This window comes from Carettochelys insculpta, chromosome 25 (genome assembly GCF_033958435.1).
Source record: "Carettochelys insculpta isolate YL-2023 chromosome 25, ASM3395843v1, whole genome shotgun sequence".
NCBI classification, from domain to species: domain Eukaryota; kingdom Metazoa; phylum Chordata; order Testudines; family Carettochelyidae; genus Carettochelys; species Carettochelys insculpta.
This window is the reverse complement of record NC_134161.1, coordinates 8870602-8886843: the sequence shown is the minus strand read 5'-3', so window position 1 is coordinate 8886843 and position 16242 is coordinate 8870602. Positions and strand designations below refer to the sequence as shown.

At 43.1% G+C, this 16242-nt stretch overlaps 1 long non-coding RNA gene across 1 annotated transcript; it reads left to right on the top strand.

The window, feature by feature from the left end:
* The first annotated feature begins 1208 nt into the window (after positions 1–1208).
* LOC142001647 (uncharacterized) lies at positions 1209–14676 on the top strand. Its single transcript, XR_012642540.1, has 3 exons — positions 1209–1342; positions 7103–7168; positions 14553–14676. It is a non-coding gene; the product is annotated as an uncharacterized LOC142001647 (long non-coding RNA).
* Positions 14677–16242: the final 1566 nt, after the last annotated feature.

The following is a 16242-nucleotide window of genomic DNA, read 5'->3' as shown; positions in this document are numbered from 1 at the left end:
TGTGGAAAAAAAATCCATTCAACCTTCAGCTGCTCATAAGGCAACAGGAAAAAACAATGAATGTGGAGAGAGGAGAAATACAAGATAGGGCTGGCTAGTTTTTTTCCCTATTTCTTTTGCTGTCACTATACACTGCCAAAGCAGATATGGCAGTAACTCTCAGTCCCAGATGCAAACAACTTTCCAAACTCGAGGGAAAATCCAATTCAGATCTTGAACTGAACTATATGTCATAGGCTAGTCCTGTCTGAATAAGGTAGTTCGACCTTCAGAACCAACACTTTGTGACATCCTTGTAACTATTATGGCATTTTGTTTTACCCGATGTCAGTTTGCCAGGCAATGTCTGGGCTTTCAAAATTAGAGAGAGGGAGTTAGTTTGTTCACAGGAAGGACTTGGGAGACCCCAGTTCAGTTCCCTGTTCTGTCAGACTTCCTGCGTGACCTTGGGTAAGTGACTTAGTGTCTCCGAATCTAAAATGGGGCTAAAAGCACTGCCCTGCCTCACTGGGTAGTTGTGAGCATAAACACATTAAAGATTGTGAGGCACTCAGATACGGCAGTGGTGGGGATCACAGAAGTATGTAAGATACCGAGGTAGATAATGCCCACTGATTTTCTGAGGAAGTCACACAACTTTCTTGCTCTCAGTTAGGCTCCTTTGAAAACCTCAGAAACAATCTTGCATTTTGCAGGTTTGAGTCTTTTGGTGTCACTAAAAGGCATCCTAATGTTTTCCATGAAAACTGGATCCAAACCCTGTTTACATTTATTGCTTTTATGGTGCTGTGTTTGCCAGTGTCTTCAATCACTCATCCAAGACCAAAAATTTACCCCCCTCCCCCTAAACAATAAACCCCAACATTTTTGGCAATAAGTGGTTGTACTAAGCAAGTAATTAGGTGCTAGATATAAAAGTTGGAATCCCTCTTCCAGTATGTGTCAAACATACATTTTGAATTAATCACTCCATTACTCTAGAGGGTGTATATTTCCTTAGGAAATGAATCAGAGAAGAGGAACCTTTGCTTCATCTCCCGTCAAACCAGTGAAGAGAGACAGGAGGGGTTTTTTTTTGTTTTTTCTTTCAATGGTGGGTCAGTTTACAACTGTGTCCTTTACTGGGTGACTCATAAATGTTGATACATTTCACAGCAATGCAACCACAGAAGCAGTTCTAAATCTAAAACAGAATGCCAGCCAAAGATAGAGGAATGAATGCTCCGGCCTGTAACAGAAAGAAGAATGGAAATGCTACTTGCTTCCTTTTAGGACCCAATCCTGAAATTTCCTTAACGCCTCTCAGGATCAGGCCCCTAATGTATTTCCTGCACTATGTGTGGTATGTTAAATTTATTTCACTTGAGTCCTAACTATAGGAGAACTGTTTGGTTTTTGTTTTTGTTTTTTTTTTTCTGAGAGCCCATGCCTCAATTTGATTTAAATGCTGTTGGATTTTATTCTGTTTGAGAGACTGTGAGCAGTGTTCTCTGTCAGTTGAGTGCTTGAGCAGCTGCCCAGGAGATATTCAGGTGCAGTTCAGCTGATTAGCAGAGCACCCACAATCACTCAGTGTGGGCAGCATGTGTTTTTGTTGGTGGTGCGCATCCACATATGGCTCAGTGCACATAATGAGACGTATTCCACCCATGGATGGAAGAACTTAGAAGGCACACGGACTGTGAGAAAGCTGCAAAGTGCAAATTTCCAGTGAGAAATGGAATTTGGTGGTGGTGGGAGAGGATAGGTGGGGAGTGGATCGTGATTTCTATAGAGTGGGTTGGAAAAACAATTAAATGACCCTAATTTGTTTTTACTCTGTTGGCAAATTTTTGAAAAAATGTTGTTGTTTTCCAAATCAAACTCTTTTAGCTCCAAAGTTTTTAGAATTTTCTTTAAAAATTATAGATGAAAACTGTCAAAATGTGACATTTCAGCAGAAAAACCTTGAGTCAAAAATCAAATTTTGGTAAGTGTTGGCTCCTTTTACATTCCCCAGAGTTTACAGATTCGGGGGGAGGCAGGAGGTGCAATTCACTCCAATCAATGTATTTGTTCCTAGGGTACTGAGAGGTCAAAAAACCTTACAGAAGAAATCAAGTATATGAAACATATCCTTAGCTGGTGTAAACTAATGTACATACTTTCAAATCCCTGAGGCACTGTCTTTTTATCCCAGCTGAGGAAATGGCTTCATGGGTTTCAAAGAAGTTTGTAAAGAAGCCAACACTTGATGAAGTGCAGTGATTGTTGCTGCTAAAACCAATTCCCATTCCCATTAGGTTTGTCCACTAAACAAATGCTTCGTGGATTTAGTTGCAATTTTTATTTTTAATACCTTGCATTGAGCTGTCAGTCTGAGAGCTCCCACAAATGTCTATGATTTTCCTAACAGGAATATAGTCTTTTGTTATAATAATAATAATACAGCTTTACAGGGCATGAGGAAAGAAGGTTCAGGGCAATGCCATTGTTCTTTATTATTTGTATGGTGCAAACATCTAGAACAGCTGGTATCAGGCTGCCATTGGGCTAGACCTGGGGTGGGCAATGCCATTTGTCAGAGTTAGCCCCTGGTGGGCCACTGGCACTTAATTTACCTGCACACCCACAGGTAGGGCCACTCACAGCTCCTGTTCACCAATGATTGCTGTTCCCAGTCAATGGGAGCTACAAAAAGAAGTATCCCAGTCCCTGCCACTTGCCCTGGCTCCTATTGGCCAGGAACATCGTCTGCAAGCAGTCATCTTTGTGGACATGCAAGTAAATAAAGGACAGGTGGCCCACCAGGGCAAACCCTAATGAACCATGTCTGGCCTGTGAGCTGCTTATTTCCCCCCATGCTAGACAATGTACATATATGTAGCCTGGAATCGTCCCGCACCAAAAAGCGTCATCTAATGGGAAGAATTTCTAAGTCACAAGGGGCAAGTAGGCCCCAGACCCCCATTGATTGGAAATGAAATTTAGGTGACAGACTTCTATCTCCCCTTAGGTAGATGAAGGAGATAAAGGGCAGGAGAAAGGGGAAGGATCATTATCCCAGTTTCATATCTGGGGAAATGAGGCCCAGAGATATTAAGGGTAGGTCTTCAGGGAGCTGGGTGAAATTCAGAGAGACTGGATGCCTAGGTTCCTTTGGAAAATATCTGACCCTGTTACTTTTCCAAAGTCATGTGCTGTGTTAGAGCTGGGTTCAGACCTGTATCTCCTGAGTTCCAGTCCCTTGCCTTAACCATAAAACCATTTCCCTCCTTTATAGCGTTAAATCATATAAAAATGCCAGGGAATCTTATATAGCCACGGAAAGCAGACAGTTTGTTTTTTATCTGCCACACTAAATCTGGATGAAGCTTCATTTAGGTTTCCCCTACCCCCCCAAAAATCTAAATTTGGTGGTTGAGTGGTAGAGCCCCTTCTCTTTTTTTTTTTTTTTTTTTTTTTATCCCCAGGCCATTTTCCCTGACCTTCCCCTTCCCACCTCAAAAAAGCACCCTGCCCAATTCATTGCATCAAAATAAAAAGGGGGCATATTTCAGGATCTATGTGAGACAATTACATCAGTGATCTGTACACATTGAGAAGAAAACTGAGCTGCAGTAGCTCTGCTTTGACAGATCTTCGGAGGATTTCAAGGAAGTTACACCCACTTCATTCAGGATAATCGGCTGTTTAACGCAGAGCAGCTCAGTGTTATGAATGAACGGGAACATGTTTTGGCTTGCGGATCGACTCACAAATATAGCGCATCACTCATCAAACACCCAGTGAGGTAGAAATTTGACTTGGTTCTTGATATGGAAATTAAGAAATGTAAGAATCTTGAATGCCTTTTTTGCCCCATAAAATTGTATCTTTTGTTTCTTTAAAGATCCAGAAATGTTTACCCTCTCCTTGTGGTGTATGTGTGAGTCACTGCGGCTTCAGAATGGGGGAGACACATCACAGCCTCAAAAGCAAATTAGATTCAGTTTGAAATCAGGTTGTGGTGAGGTTTGTGCTTTAGTTCTCAACATACTGAACTCCAGGATTTCATAACAGCAGTGGGGGAGGTATTAGGAATGGATGGAGCTGATGGAAAAACTGGTTTCTACACTACTTGGATAGGGATATAATGAACATGCTGGCAAGGCCTGGGCCATATCCTGTGTTCCACAGAGGACAGGATATTTTTGGGTTCCATAATGGCCCTTAAGGGCAGTTGTAGCTGAATGTAGGATGGATCATTCCAATATAAAGGAGTCGCAAAGGTGTCTTAAACCTACCTTTGGCCTAACCCTTCATTCCTGACCCGAGGAAGTCTGATACATGACTGGTGCCAAATGAGAGAATTTGCCAGACCATGGGATGTTGTTGTCTAGCAGCTTTACCAATACTTCCACTGCTTCCTGAGCTTTTAGAAGGTATTTACAGATACATTAGAGCTAAATAACAGCACAGAACACTGAAAGCCAGGACTAGTGGCTGTAAACAAACTTTATCAGACCATGGGGAAGTTGGTCACACCCACGATAAGTGATCTTCTGGCTAACTAAAATCATGTCAGATTATGGATGTTGCCTGATGAGAGAGTGCCAGACTAGAGGGGTTAAACCTGTGATAATGATCTGCTTGTGCTTTCTGTTCCAGGCAGGAATGGGTGAAGTGATTAAAGTCAAATAAACACTTGCAAGTGGTTGCTAAACTTAAACTGGGTTTTTTGGAAGTCTTGCAGAAAAAATTCTGGCTAACCATTTTCTTTTCCCGTTCTTGCGTCTTCTCTTCTGGCTTTGGTACAAAATTGCCAGAAATAACATTTAGCTCTTTTCTTCTTCCAAGTGCTTTATGAATCATTTTAATAATTTTCACCACTCCCTCCTGGTGCAGGGGGACATGTCAGTAGAACCAAGTACACTGAGGAACAGGGAGGTAAAGTGACACAGTGCCCTAGAAGAGAAGGAAGCGTATGAGTCAAAGACCTTTAAAGTTTGCTGTTGGGCTTAGGTACTTTCCTCATAGAATCACAGAAGATTAGGGTTGGAAGAGACCTCAGGAGGTCAATCTAGTCTAGCCCCTGCTTAAAGCAGGACTGATCCCAACTAAATCATCCCAGCCAGGCCTTTGTCAAGCCAGAATTTAAAAATCTCTATGGATGGAGATTCCACCACCTCCCTCGGCAACCCATTCCACTGCCATAGTGAAATAGTTTTTCCCGATATACAGTCTAGACTTCTTGAACTTGACACTTGAAACCATTGCTCTATTGTTCTGTCATCTGCCACCACTGATGGGACCCTTCTTCAGGTCATTGAAGGCTGCTATCAAATGCCCCCTTATTCTTCCCTTCTGAAGACTAACTGAGCCAAATTCCTTTGCCTCTCCTTGTAAGTCAAGTGCCCCAGCTCCCCTAATCATTTCTGTTGCCCTCTGCTGAAGTGTCTCCAGTTTTCCATATTCTTTCTGTAGTGGGTGCGGTGGGGGGGGTGGCTCAAAACTGGACACAGTACTCCAGATGTGTCCTTACCAGTTCTGCATAGAGGGGGAACATTACTTCCCTCAATCTGCTGGCAATGCTCCCACTAATGCACAGTATCTGGGTGTGCCATCATTTTTGATGTATGCATTCTCACAACATCCTGGGGAAGGTAGGGAAGTTCTCCTGTTGCATTTTACAGAGGAGGAAATGAGGTACTGAGAGGCTTAGGGCATGTCTAGACAGCAAAAAAGACCCACAATGGCAAATCCCAGAGCTCCATCAGTTGACCTAGACTTGTGGAGTTCAGCTGAAGAGCTAAAAACAGCAGGGTAGATATTTGGGTGCATGCTGGAACACAGGCTCTTCATCCCAGCAATGGGGAGGGTCTCAGAGCCGGCCCAGTGCCCAGATGTCTACAAAACCAAGTGTAGCCCTGACATGTGAGTCCTGACAGCCAGAGTCAGGTGATCCAGGAGCCAAAACTCACTGCCGTGGATTTTTTCCCTGGGTAGTTGTACCATAAATGACTTGTGCAAGGTCACACAGAAAATCTGTGGCAGAGCCAGAAAGGCTCCTATTGACTTTGATGGGCTTTGGACCAGGCTATATAAATTGCAGATTCTGGGTCCCAGGTGTTACATAGTGTCAGGTAACCCGTAAGTGATTGTGTTACAAATGTAAAAGTGACTAGCTTTCTGATATTCATATTCACTGAAATTCACAAAAGAGCACAGCTCAGCTCTGCTTTGAGGCACCAGCCTGATGTCAATTCTCCATGTAAGTCCTCAAAAGGGGACATAAGTAGAACTTGAGTGACACATCAACCTGTGCTGCCCCTCTGAACAGAGATGAATGTCACCCAAAGAAAGCACACAAAATAAATAATGAAAAGTCAATTTCATTTTAAATTCTTGCATTAATTCCTTTTGGGGGACAGGCTGAGATTAGAGCTGGGCAAACTTTTTCATCTTAAACTTCCAGTGAAAAATGAAGCTTCAGAAACAGTGAAACATGGAAAACAAAACAAGAAAAAAGGTAAAATAAATGACATTTAATCCTTTTTTTTTTTTGGTTCAAAACAGGTTTTTAATTACCTTATTTATTTTCCTTTCAATTTATTTTAAAAGATTAAAAAGTTACAAAAGTGTTTGAAATCAGAACAAAACATTTTCTTTGATTCAAAATGAATATTTTAAAACTTTTTGAGTCAACAAAAATTCTGAAAAAAAATTGTTTTCAAGTCAAATCAAAACAATTAAAAACATCCCAATTGCCAATGAACCAAAAAGCCCATTATTCACGATGTACCTTTGGAGTGCTCTGACAGAATGAACAAAAGCAACAATTCTCAAATTTTTCTTATTACTGCCCTTTTCCCAGATGAGAATCTCCTAGAGTCATCCTTCCCCATGTCAAGAATTCTTTTCTCTTCTTCCCGTTTAGCACCATCAGAAAAGCAGATGGAATAAATTTTGTTATGTGCGCTGAAGCATGTGCCCAAGGACTCAGCTTACGGAGAACTCTAATCATGACCCCATGACCTGTGTTTGAGACCTCCAAGAGAAGCTGGCGCTAGAGTGAGGCAAAGTGGGGATATTATTGTCTGTGATCCAGTGCATTAGATTCATGTCTGTCTGTCTTTTACAGGACTGTACTTGAAGAGATCAAGAGATGGAGAGTATTCCTTGTTTTTCCCCCACTCAGCTATTTAGGGTGAGTACAACATTTTATCTTGCTCCACTGCTCTTCTGTCTTGTGCAGTGAAGAAGTATGTCTGTATAGTCTGAGGAACCGCTCCTTGTTTTATTTTTGGTAGGACAACACCAGACCTAACTGATCAGCAGAGAGGCAGAACATCTGGATTTTGTAATCCATTCCTAAAACCATTGTTCACTTTATTTTTTCACCATATTTCTCATATTAGCTATATGTTTTAACATAGGTTCCCAAAGATAAGTTAATGCTGATCTGCTGATTAATTTTTCCTTGCACTCTGAAGATGGAAAGCCTTTATCTAAACACTTTTTATTTATTTTTTCATGGACACATGTGAATGTATTTACAAGTGTAACCTCCTGAGAGGGGTCTGACTAGAAGTGTGTAATGAAGCAAAATGAAAGTTAAATATTAGAGAGCTTGTCTTCATGGTGAGATCTAGTTGCTATTATTATAATTATTATTATTATTTGCATTACACCAGGACCCAAAAGCCATGAGCAGGATCAGGACCTCATTCTGTAAAGTGACTAGCAATGTTCAGTGCTTCAGGTTTTGGATTGTTTACCTTAAGACCCTAAAAGGGGGTTGATTTTTAGAAATTCCAAGAAGTGCATTTTCAGAACACCCTCCTCTGAAAATCAGGCCCCTTGAGAGTATCACTGGGTGAGTACTCACAAGTTGCTTGTGAAAATGTAGGCCAAAGATAGTCCATGCTCTAAAGGCCCATACAATTTAAGGGACCAGTACAACTCCAACTGAAGTCAATGGGTTCTTTCTCATGACTACAATGGAACTAGGTATCTAATAAATACCTATAGCTGTTTAAAGGATAGAACACCCAGTCGGTATCTCTGCAGTGAGAGTTGGGTCAAAAATCCTGAAAGATATTTAGGCTCCTGAGCAGTGTTCCCTTTAAGCTCTGCTGATGAGAAGATCGCCTACAGCTAGGATGTATACTTCTGTTGGTGATGCACATTTGGATATGCCTGGATGCACATAAAACCACATTCAGCACATGGATGGAAAAAATCTGCACATGGATGAAACAGGTTAGAGGGAACATTGCTCCCAACTTGGGCTGTAATCATTGGGTGTTAAGGGTCTAAATAGTTTTGAGGAGCTGGGCCCTTGTCCTGTCTCTGAATATGGATTTCAGCCTTGACTCCCAATGAAGAATTATTATTACTTAGGATGGAACCAGGGCATAGGCTCTCAGATCTTGCAGAGATGAAGGGCTTAGGTACTACTAGAAACACAGGCATGAAATGGAGAAAGAGGGAGGTTTGGGTTTAACAGCCGAGCCGATTTCCTGACAGTGAGTTCTGTGGTACTTGATTAATAGTTTTTGAGTGGGAATTGTGCACTGAATATACTTTTGTCATGTTTGAAAAATCTCCCTCTCAGGCTAAAATGCATGGATTCCAGTGGAGTTCCAAAGTTGCAAGGGCAGAAACGAAGCCATCTTTTGAAATTCAGTCAGTATGTAAAGGTCCCACAGTACCCATGTGCCACTTACCCATGCACAAGTCACCCACAGGACTTTCATGAGCTTTTCACACAAAGGGGAATTTTACCTTCACTCACTGAGCCCACATCTGAAAATGTTTGAGAATCAGCTCTATTATATATCATCTGTAGATCCCTTCTAACTGATCTGAGTGCTACTGCAATATAAATATTAAATAGATATATACCTACTGCATAACACACACATAAATAATGTAAGAAAGCAGTATAATTTTAACATGAGGTGGATATGTACTCTATAGAGGTGTGTAACGCTTCTGCTGATGTCTGGGAAAACCCCTATTTCAATAAACATTGAAGGAAGGTGCCATGTCTAAGCATTTTGAAATCTACATCAGTCTGCTGAATTCAGAGACATCTGAATGAAAGTGGCTTGATGCTCAGAGGTCCAGCTGCTGTCATGGATTCCTCTGAGAACTCAAAAGCTTCTTACAGCAGCCAACTTCTGACGAGATGTGAGGGCCTCCCTTTGGGCACATGGCCCGTAGGTATAACACAGAATTTAGACATCAGAAAAGCCGTTAGGTCATTTGGACCATTTCTCTCCCATTGGCAGTGTTTATGTACCTGAGTGGGACAGAGACACAGACACACCAAGTGGCTAAGTTTTCTTCCTGCCTTTTTTCTAGAAACACTCTGCAAAGGTTTCTCGCTTCCTGCTGTGGACTTTTTATAGACCCACAGTATAAAGGGGCCATAGAGTCCCCTTACGTGCTAAGTGAGAATTTCTGTGGGGTATGGAGCGCTACAATCAGAGGTATAACAGCAGCTCATGTTGATATACCTGTGTTGGCTTGAATACCAATAGTCGTGAAGCCAGGAGGGCAGAGGTGCCAGGTGGGGTTAATGGCATGGCCCTGGATGGGGTTGTACAGCTTCGCTGCCATTGTTACTTCGGCTCACTAGATCAGAGCTAGCTGGGATGTCTATGCATGTGGCAGTCACATCTCTGTTTGCAGTGTAGACACACTTAGAGGCTGTCTTTCGGAGCTTCCTTTGCAAGCCTGTAAGCTGACAGGGGCACGTATGTAATAGCAGGAGAGTTTCTTTAACTTACGCTTGTCACTGAGTGTGGGGGGGAGTCACTGGGCCTGACATCCCCATTCACAGTCAGATGTGACTGTCAGCCAGCAGGTAGAACAGAAGGTTTATTAGTTGAGAGACACACAGCATAGAACGGACTTGTCAGCACAGTGACCGGAAGCAGCCGGCACAGTCCATCTTGGGGAGCCAGGTTCCTGGCTCTCCCTTTGCCTCCCAAGCCAGCCCAGACTGCCCCACTCCCACCAGGCTGGTCACAGGCCCCAGCCAGGCTCCTCTTCCGGCGTTTGTCCTGCTGCCCAGGCAAAAGGTGTCACCTGGCCACACCCAGTCCCAGACTCAGTTTAGGAAAGGTACGGCGATTGTGAACATGCAAGAAGCTATCCCACCCAAAACTCTCATGACCATCTAGGTATTGAGGCAGTGCCCAGGGAAACTGAGGCACACGTTCTGGGTTACTATGGGACAGTAGAAAACTCATGCAATATAACAAAAGGAACAAATCACTGCAATTCCCACTTTGTTGCAGTGCTGCTATGGGGATTTCTGGCAGCTGCAGAGCAGTTGTGGGGCAGCTGTGCAGTAATTTAGAGCAGCTGATGGCTATTCTAAGTTATGCTAGTGACCATACTGGTCGCAGGGAGCAGCCCAAAACCAGGAGGTCATAAAGCAACCTTTGTACCATGTCCCCTGATTGCACTCCCTGAAGAACCCCAGCCTTCAAATGTTGTCGTTGTTCAATCCTTGACTGTAAGAGTCAGCAGATCACAGGGTCATGAAGATTAGTGATCGAGCATGAGCAGTTCATGAGCTCAACGCAAACAAAGCTGACTCTCAGCCAAACTGACATTTCCCCAGTGCGTGGGTTTCACTGATTCTCTTTGCTTGTAAATTCTCAGATTATTGCAGGAAAAAGGTGGGTCGGGGAGGCAAGAATACAAAATTAAAACTCAACCGTATAGAGGAAATACGAACAAGGTGTTCAAAAAGTTAGAACCAGCTGGGTTTATGATGATGAATTAGGTATATCTTGCAGTAACATACCTGCTTTGTATTATGTGCTTCCATCCATGAAATACCATAACTAGGCTGTCTCTGTAGTACTCCAAGTTTAATGTGCTTTGAATAATATATTACAGTCCTGTGGAATTATTTGTAATGTAGGATCATCTTTGCTGGAATTTTTCCCCCTTTTTCTATACCAATGGTATGTTGCATTTTATTTTAAACAGGAAGGACAAACAATGGGATTTCTTTTTAAAGATGAAGAACTTTTTTACTTGTAGTATAAAGGATAGTAAAGTTGGGCATCAGCCACTGACTGGTAGCTTGATTATAAATTTCCCAAAGATAAGGGGCCAAATCCTCAGCTGGTGAAAATGGTAATAATCTGGACTAACTCCATTCAGGTCACAGGAATCCATCAGTCTAAAAGGTAAAGTAGTTAATCTCTGTCAGTATTTTGGTTCAAAACTGGCACCCCGAGACAAGAAAAATGCCCATGAAATAAATGCCCATGTACTTATAAATGTCAGTCTGTACTGGAAATGAGATTGATCTGATGAAGTAGGTCTGTCCCATGAAAGCTCGTCACCAAATAATCATGTTGTTAGTCTTTAATGTCCTGCATTTCTGCTGCTTTGTTTTGTTGGAGTAGAGACTAACGTGGCTACTTCTCTGTTATCACAAAAGAAGGGATATGCATAGATATAAGGAAAATGCAGCCAATGCTATTACTGCAACGAAGGGTCCTGTGGCACCTTATAGACTAACAGAAAAGTTTTGAGCATGAGCTTTCGTGAGCACAGACTCACTTCATCAGATGCTGGTCTTGGAAATCTGCAGGGCCAGGTATAAATAAGCCAGAGCAAGTAACCTGTGAAGACTCTTGATGAAACACATCTCCCAGTGGCTAGGAGCAGGAGGGCAAAGTTAAAGTTCTCCACATAAATCCAGGTGGTTGTGATATGGATTCCTGAGGGATGTTATCCACAGAGGCTACATGAGAGAGTTGCTGTACTGCTTTTGCTGCAACAGGGGGAACAAAAACCCCTACTGCAATGCTTTGGATGTACTCCATGCACTCCTTTTTATTAGGCACCCACAACAATACCAACCATCCGAGCCTATGGAATTATAATGGCTTTAACTCTGCCCCAGGTGGAGTCCTGGAGCAAGTGAAGGGTTAAGCATTTCGGGAAAAGGACTGGGAAGGAAGGGAATGGGCTGAGAAAAACTGCAGAAAATACAAACATTTGCGAGATGGGTGGGGCTTGAGCAAAACATATTTACAGAGCAAGTGGACTCTCTTGATTCACATGCCTGGCTGGAGGGGAGCTTGGGAGACCATCTACTCCAGCCAGGGGGGCTGACAGAATTGTTGGGTCTCTGGGCAATGTGGGTGGGTCTGTGCCACACTTCCTGAAGAGGTGGACCTCAGATGGAAGGGTGGGGCTAGGGCAGCCAGCCCTCAGTGCTGCCCAAACCATACTATCTCTCCCCCTTCAGTCAGCTCTCAGAGTCACCCCCAGCATTCCACGCAGGGCTTGTACAGCTATTTAAAGAGCCCAGGTCTCCAGCCACTGCCACAGTAACAATGGCAGTGGCTGGAACCTCTGGTCCCTTTTGAATCCCTGGGCCCTGGGGCAGTTGCCTCCTTTGCTTCTCCCTCCCACGTCACGGGAGAAGCTTTGGGTAATCATACTGAGATGATTCTGTATGGGACCCTATATTCTTTCTGTAGTGCAAGGGTGTTTCTCAGCCTTTGTGGTGCTGGAGACTGGCTTGTTGCCTTCCTAAACTGAGTCAGGGAAACCTCAGGGACTGGCAAAGAGGCTGCCATAGACCAGTGCTGGTCGATGGACTGGTCATTGAGAAATGCTACTCTAGAGAATAATATAGCATCTGCTAGTAAAACTATCTGGGAGCAGCTCAAGTTTGTACTAGTTAAAATGTTCATACTAGAGCAGGCTCTAGGATCCAGCATTCAGGTCCGTATTTCAAATTCGTCCCATATCTAAGGTTATCTAGGCAGGATGGTCTCTAGAGAGAGGCCTTAATCATAACTTTGCCATCAGGATGTAGGTTTTTCAGTGCACACAAAATTTGCATAAATCCACATTCACTGACCCACTTTGGGCTATCTAGCTCTAACATCTGAGACCTCCTCTTCCTGAACACTGAGAGTTCAGAGTTCTGCTTTCAGCTCATCTCAACATTTGTATGTTTAGTAATTTGATTGCTGGCCCCAAGTATCTGAGATGTTTTTTTATGGAGTAGTAAATCTTTGGTGTGGTATAATGAGATACTTTATATACAACTGATGTTCTGGGCTATAAACAGTCACCGCTGTCTAGATGCAATTGCATAATACTAAGGCTTGCATGTTCCAGAAAAAAATCCAGAAGCCTTCTGACCAGGGTCATCCCCTAAATTTCAGTTCTCTCACTGATGTATTGGGAAGGATTCTCATTCGCCAACTCTTTAAACTCAGCCAATGAACTGAAGGAAGTTTTGTTGTAATGTTGCCCTTTCATCCCATCTCTGGATACTGCTCTGTCATCTATGCCAGAGCTTGCTTATGGATCAGTTGTGTCTGTGTATTAAGATCATTCTCTGATGTCCACCGCCGTAATGACAGAGCACCTCCTGAGAATTAAATATAACACAGCTACTGTATTAGTGTCTCTCTCTTCCTTCCCAACAATATGTTTCTTGATTCGACTACGGGGGCTTTTCTGGGTATGAGAGCCTCTTAACTAGGGGGAACCAAATTGGTTTTGCATTGCTGAACACATCAGGTGCTGGCAAAAAGAATTCTTAATTCATGAACAGCCACCACCCAGACCCTCCATCGAGGTTTTCACACACCTTGCATTGCAGAGCACACAAGCAGAAGGCAATGCTGCACTATCAGCAGACTGTTCAGGAGCAACACGGCAATACTTCCAGCAAATGGTGCTTAACATGAATGCTTGGCAAGTAGTGGAGCCTCCTTCCTTGGCTGTGCTTGTGAGAAAGCAGTTTTTGCATTGACTGGGAAAATGCCAGGAACAGATTCTGTGGATAGATTCCTGGGCTGGGACTTGGGAAAAGTGGGCTCAATTCCTGGCTCTCATATGGGCCCCCTGCAAGGCCTTGGCTAAGTCACTCACTTTGTACCTCAGTTGCCCATTTATGAATTTGGGCTGATACAGAGGTATTTTGAGGACATATTCGTAAAGATTTGTCACCACAGATGCCATGGTGGTAAAAGGCTACAACCACTCAGATCAAGGAAAGCTCTCTCACACATAGATCTCTTGAGTTCCAATCCAGTGCCTCATCACAAGCCTGTTTATCGCAAGCTAAAGAGGAGATGGTTATATACTTATTGGAATCTCTCGATATAATGTTGGCAACTGATTTCTAGTTTCATCTCCCATTTGTGTTCCTTCTAGCAATCAGTTTGCAATTGCCCTTTTTATTCCCCATCCATTCAGCAATGAACACTCCAGAATACAATGGCTCGCTGTTGTGGGGAATCCCTGAACTGACACAACCATTTACTCATGTCAATTCTGTCTGATTCATTTCAATGGAGAGAAGAGAGAAAAAAAGTATCATTTGCCCCTAGTAAAAATGAGGCATTGGCACTGGTGATTTTGTCAGACCTGTCACTTTAAAGGATGTCTTTGCCATCTGTTCTGCCAGCTAATTACAAATGCAAAACAAATGTAACTCACATCTGCTTCATTTAAAATAAGAGAGACTGCAGTGGCTGAATTGTTCCTCGTTTAAGCATCCCATGTTTGTTTATTTCCCGTTTCAGACCAGCTCCTGCTCTCCCTTCCAGTTTGCATTCATAGGAATTGCCATAGTAGATCAGATCAGTTCGATCCGCGTACCCCAGTAACTTGCTTCCAACAGTGGTCTATACCATCAGCTTCATAGGAGGGAGCAAGACATCATACCGTGAGCTTTTATTGATTTTGTTTGTTTGTTCATTTGTTTTTTAAAGAGGGCGTTCCTCCTTAGCCCCATGGAGAAATGGACAATATGACCGAATACATCAGCTGTGAGGTCCTGGCTCTGATGTTCTGTACAGTGTGTCAATCAGGAGTAACTCCTTTGACATCAGTGGAGATATTTTAGTATAAAATCTGCGTAAGACCATCAGATCCATCTCTGTTTTTTTTGTTGTTTTGTTTTGTTTTTTTGTGGAATGAGGCAGGTTTAGAAGTGTCTCGTTTAAAGTTGGCAAGGCAAGAGCTGCAGCAGATAGTAGTTTAGTAGGAGTTGGTGCAGTGTTTTCCTGCTACTTTGTCTGTCATAAGAAATGAGTTCTCCTGGCTTCTGAGTATGGGGTCAAAGGCTCATCTCCTTAGAGTGGTTCTTCACGAGAAGAGTTTGCAGGGACTACATTGCAAGAAGAGCAGAGAGTCACCCCCTTAACTAGGTTCTGCCTACCTGAAATGAGAGCACAGACAAAACTGTTTCTGAGTCTGTTTCCACCAACGCTGCATCACAGGACTTGCTCTTCTTTCAAATGCTTCTCACATTGATATATAGAATGCTGAGCCATCAAGCTGCTTGCCATAAGGCTAGCAAGGTGTTGCAGTCCACTCTCCAGTCTTTTGGTTGTTCACTCCTCTACAACACACTTGGCCATCTACGTCCATGCCCTGCAGTGCGGCTGAAGTTTGGGGAAAGGCAAATCTCTGCATTTTGACATCCACGTTCCGGTCAACAGTCTGTTAAGCCTAGTCCAGCATCTGTATTCCGGACTGGAGATTCTGAAGTTCCTCAGCATGCCCATTTCTCTAAGTTAGTGCTATCGTACTTCGCGAGGATTTCGCTCTCAGCCCTAATGTGCCATTGTATATCCAAAAAGGGCACTAAGTCAGTTGTGGCAATCACCATGGGCTGCAGCCCAAGGTCTTTTCTTCTGGAGACAGGTGGAGTTTCTTGTGGGCAGTGTTCAGTTGCTTATTTGCACCTGTTGACACCCTTGTGTCAACCTTGTGCACAGCAGGTTGTTTTCCTCTGTCAAAGCTCTCTGTGCAATGAATAGGGTGGAGGCATCTCATCAAAGTTTTGGGGGAGAAAGGTAAGCTAGCATGTGTAAATGAGATCTGAACAGCAGTAGCTAAGTCACTCACTGATGATCTGAGTAGCGGTATCCACCATGGAATCAGCAAGATGTGTATGCTACTGCTTGGTATTTTGCTGTAGTGAATACTGTCGCCAGGACTGAACTTCATAAGTTATTGACCCCTGTTTCCCAGGAGGTCACTGCTAGATTGTGGATCAAGGTAGTGCAGGCAGTGGTGTTTTTCTTTAAGTATAGGTTGAACCTCTCTAATCAGGCACACTCTTGTCCAGCAACATCCTTAATCCAGCATGATTTTAGTTAGCTGGATGACCACTTCTCATGGGTGTGATCAAGTTTCTCATGGACCCATAAAGTTTGTTTACAGCCACCACATCCTGGATCTCAGTGTTCTGTGCTGTTATTTAGC